Source organism: Palaemon carinicauda, chromosome 22 (assembly GCF_036898095.1).
Source record: "Palaemon carinicauda isolate YSFRI2023 chromosome 22, ASM3689809v2, whole genome shotgun sequence".
In the NCBI taxonomy this organism is placed as follows: domain Eukaryota; kingdom Metazoa; phylum Arthropoda; class Malacostraca; order Decapoda; family Palaemonidae; genus Palaemon; species Palaemon carinicauda.
The window spans coordinates 35,224,600-35,229,599 of record NC_090746.1 but is presented as its reverse complement, the minus strand read 5'-3'; the positions used below and the strand labels follow the sequence as shown (position 1 = coordinate 35,229,599).

The 5,000-nt window shown below is 35.7% G+C and overlaps 2 protein-coding genes across 4 annotated transcripts in view; one reads left to right on the top strand and one right to left on the bottom strand.

The window, feature by feature from the left end:
- The window catches only part of LOC137616401 (discoidin domain-containing receptor 2-like), a 196,550-nt gene that overhangs the window by 10,707 nt on the left and 180,843 nt on the right, over positions 1-5,000 (top strand). The gene's annotated exons all lie outside the window — the stretch shown is intronic.
- Positions 1-5,000, bottom strand: part of Mat1 (CDK-activating kinase assembly factor) — a 538,684-nt gene that overhangs the window by 450,244 nt on the left and 83,440 nt on the right. The window lies entirely within an intron of this gene.

Genomic DNA, 5,000 nt, shown 5'->3' with positions numbered 1-5,000 from the left:
TCTAATGTATGCCGTGATCCCACAGCAGTCATTTATGATTTTATTATTAGGAAGTAAAATAAATACCAATTATTTTTTAATATTTTTCATTAAAACTTGAAGTAAAAATATTAATAATTATCTGTCGATATTTTTCATTAAAAAAATTGTCACCGATGGTCTTGAAGATGAGTAACATTTTGAGCATTATGCAATACTTATCGCTTGACCAAATATGGTTAAAATTAATTTTGCAATCAACGGTAAACACGATAAAACTCTGCAGTATATACATATCTGTCAAATACCACACTTTTTGACTTGCAATAGAAAATCCTATGGTACTGTTCTTACCCTATGCTTTGCCTAAATATCTCTTTTTAGATGGGTTACTAAGGTAAAATAAAGGTCTGCTAATTAAAACACACTTATGTTATTCGAATATCACTAAGACTCCCTACCAGCAAGCGTACATGTCAACACCTTCATAAACTATATTTGCTAAAAAGATCCTAACGAAAAAAGAACCTTTTAAAAAGAGAGAGAGAGAGAGCACAAACGCCAAAAGCCCAATAGTAAAGGAATGAAATTCATTACTGGTCGGGAGAGGGAGAGAAGACTTTTATCTAAAACGGAGGCCATTTATATATCTCGTCTCTCTCTAAGCTCGGACCAGCGGGAGTCATTAAAACTCTCCAGTCAAAAAATAAGTGTCACTCCCAACTGATAAGGCAACTATACTATGTTTTTACCTTTCTTTACGAGTTGATATATAGTTGAGAGAGAACTGTGTAGACAGGGATCCGATGGTTTTCCTCTTGGAAAGTTTTTTTCCCAGTTGAACAAGTTAAATTAGTATGTTTGGGGTATGATGTTTTTGGGGTGATTTCTGAAAGCAAGTAATCTTCCCTGTATAATAAAGAGAAAGTGTCTGGCTATATATACATACACACACACACACATATATATATATGTATATATATATATATATATATATATATATATCCATCCGTTTACGCTCAGCGATATTGCCATGCGTAAAACTACTCGGTCTCTTCCCGTCCCTCGGGTAGGGGGAGAGGGAGTAGTTAGGAAAGGGGGATGTAAAGTCTGAAACGGTGTATGTTTGTGTGTGCATATCTATATGAATATTTAGTCGTCATTTTTCACGGGTCGCATACCTAAGTTTAATCATAGTACTAAGAAGAGCATTTTCCAAACTTTAAACAAGTTTATAAATAATGATTGGTTTAATTGAATATATAAAAATACTGATGAGGGTAGGTAAAACAACACTCCAACAACAAGAAAGAAAGAAAGAAAAGAATCCCGCTTAGGCGAGTTGCTTTATCAAGTAGCTGCCAGTCTACCATCTCGACCGTTTCCTCTCTTATCGCTGATTCGTTCAGTAGATCTTGTTCAACAAACCGCAGCAGCTCGAATACTTGTTCATATATTCGGAGAGTATCATTAACAATACGTCCCACTCACGAAAACACCGACCAGGTCTTTGTTATCGCCCTGTAGTGCTCTAAGGCTCTTATAAATCTAACAGACAACTCTCCCTTCCATTCTTTTTCTACTTTTTTTTTTAGGCGAATTTTAATGACAAACATTAGAGTAAGCGTTCATTCAAGAACTCTTTTCTTTAGACTGGTTAAATATTCCAAGAAACTTTGAATATGGAAATGCTGGCATTGTTTGGAATGCGCGGTCAAAGCCCACAGGGATGGGCGTGGCTAGATTTGGGATCCAATAACGTTTCCAACAGTTGTTGGGAAAGTGATTGTCATCGGGAAAAGATCGGAACTTTTAAAAGGTTTGGACATCTTTGCATCAAAATGCAAACGTGTTTGGAACACAGAATCGCCTTTTATATCTGGAATTAGACAGCAGACATTAAACTGATTGTATTCAAGTTCACTCTAAAGTTTACCCTTTGGTAACATTTAAAAAAAATATACGAATTTTATTTAATAGGTTTAGCTTCTTTCAACTTTTAATGGGCATTTAAAGTTATATAGTTTTAAACATTGTTTAACTTCGCATGATGTAAAGTTATTGCATCCCTTTGGAGACATCTCTTTACTGCTAGGATTACTGAAGATATTTGTTTTAGAATTATAAAAAAACTAGTTACAACTCACAGAGCTATGGGAAGAATAATGATGGGAATAACAATAACAGGCAGAAAAAGACCAACATACATACGAGAGCAAACTAAAGTGGAGGACACATGTAAGAAAAAGAAATGGGTGTAAAGACATATAATATGAGATGATATATAATAGATGGACATAAGATTGACAGAATGGGTTCCTGGAGTTTGCAAATAAGCAGAAGAAAGCGAAGACGATGGATTGACTGGCTAAGCAAATTTGCGGATATAGACTGGCATGGAGAAACCATGAACAGATGGGAGCGGAAGGCTGAGGACTATGAAGGGCGAAATAGATGATGAATGGGGAAGTACTGATTTGAAAGCTTAAGATGGACCGAAATCTAACAGGCCCTTTGCGTCAATAGGCGTAGGAGATATGATGATGGACTAGTTACGGCTGTTGATATATATATATATATATATATATATATATATAGAGAGAGAGAGAGAGAGAGAGAGAGAGAGAGAGAGAGAGAGAGAGAGAGAGAGAGAGAGAGAGAGAGAGCATAATAAATAAATCAATATTTATGTTAACCACATCGCAAGGGAAATTTAACTATACTTGAAAGTAGCGAGATTCACCATGTCAATATATTCCACACCAACAAAAATAACCTATAGATTAGCCAAACAATTTTCTGCAGCTTTGCATAGACCTCATGGTGCTTAAGTTTTACCTGAGATAACTAACTTGGCTATGGTCTCAATTATGCACCTTTGGTCTAAATTATGGCCGATCGTTAGTCTCGGTATGTATACTGAAGGAATTGTTAATAAAGAGAGGGGCCGGAGAGAAGGAGAGGAAGTTATAAGAGGGTGACTCAAAATTAAAAGTCAAATCTTTATTATAACGCACTGTACTACTGACGTGAAAATGGATAGAAATTCATGTTTGTTCAACACACTTCATTTACATAGGATTGTGCATCTCATACAAACAAAACAAAAATTCAAAAGTGAATGTCACAAAATGACAAATAGGAACGTCAATATTTCGTTTGATTTATCAGTTTTTGCAATTCTGTGGGTTCTATTGCCATCATTCTTATTTGCTTTCTTGCTATCCAGAACATGCAACTGCACAAAGAGAAAAGATACGCTGCATTGTTCTGAACAACAATGATGCCCTCCCACAATAATGAAACCCTCCCCCCCCCACCCTTACCCCCTTCAAAACCTAAACAAGCAACGATGTCGGTTCAGGGTTTGTATTTGTTCTCCGCTCATTTTAAATCCCATGCAATGACTTGTCTTGTTGCAAGGACCGGACCTTTGCATAAACACGGACCTCCACAAAAAGATTTATCAAGTGCACCGAGTCATTTACACACACCAACAGCCGGTATTTGAATATAGAGATAAGATACAAAAAAAAAAAAAAGTTTCATAAAAAAACAGTAGGGTTGTCTTCTGATTCCCTGAGCCGTAACGCATACAAAGTTAACATCTAGAAGAGATTATTGCAATGGTACAAATATTGTGTTTGGTCTGGAAAGTATATAGTCATATGATAGCGAGAGAGAGAGAGAGAGAGAGAGAGAGAGAGAGAGAGAGAGAGAGAGAGAGAGAGAGAGAAAACCATCCATTCACACTAAAAATGGGGAAGAAAGAGAAGAAGAGATTAGCTGGCAAAACAAAAGACGCCACCACATTCACGGTTCAGTCGAGAGCTGCATCATTGTGAGTGGCGATGAGAGCTATGACAGCATCTTTATCAGACGGCGCCTTTGTTAAGTTCTGCACTTATACATTACCTGCTCGAAGAAAAGTTTCGGTTAATATTTTTCTCCCTCATAATTCAAGATGAAAGTAAATAAAACTAATATTGAACCTGATGATTGTGGGTATCCTTTTTAAAATAGGCATTACAATGTCTAAATGAGTTTTGTAATTGAACCAGCAGCTGAATTCTGTATTTTTATAACATCACAGTGATGCCAAAAAATATATTCACTCATTATTCTTAACAGCAACATAAACTATATGATTAAAGTCGTTTGCATATTAAACTTTGCTTGAAGCAAATCTCGTATAAATTCTGTACTAGAAAATAATCATAACCTGCATGCATGAGTATATGAATACCAACATTATATTACATGCTACTTTTGCCAAAACCAAAAATGTATCTAATACTGATGTATTAAAGTATGAAAAATCCATGTCTCCAGCACTAACTATTGTGAAAGATTTGAAAAAAGTACAAGTGTCCAAAGTGAATTAACATGTAAAACCGACAAAGACGCGGCACTTATTAGGTCTTCAAATATAAGTTTGGTTTGTATATTAGGGTAAAAGTAAAAACATACGTATTCCGATCTGGTGGCAAAGATGAAGCAAATTATTCTAAAATTAGTGAGCTTCGGGCCTTAGTGCTGTTAAGTCTTTTTTTTTCCAGAAGCTCATATATCTGGAAACTGTAATCTTAAAATTAAGTAAAAATACTGGAGAGCACTTCTTGATGTGCTGACGCAGTTCTGGTGACATAAGCTCAATTCCTGAGCGAAACAAGTTCTCTTTTGATATATCTTGGTTGTTTTTCAGAAATAATCTTTTTTTGGGGCGTGAAATCTTTGGCTGAGAATTCGCACCGCGCTGAAAGACCGTAACACAAACCCCCAATTACTATGAATGATAATGATGCTATGTACATAATTTGATAGGCTCACGTACCTACCACCTAAACTTCCTGAACTGTACCTTAAGGGTAAATATCATAATAAAAGTTCACGTTTCTTAATAAATCATCACCTGAGCTGTAGCAATGAACCACTGGTATGATCAATATAAAAATCTTGGTTTTCTCAAGATCGATGGGTCAGAGGCAGAAAGGAAAGTAAGTTTTATATGAATAACTAAA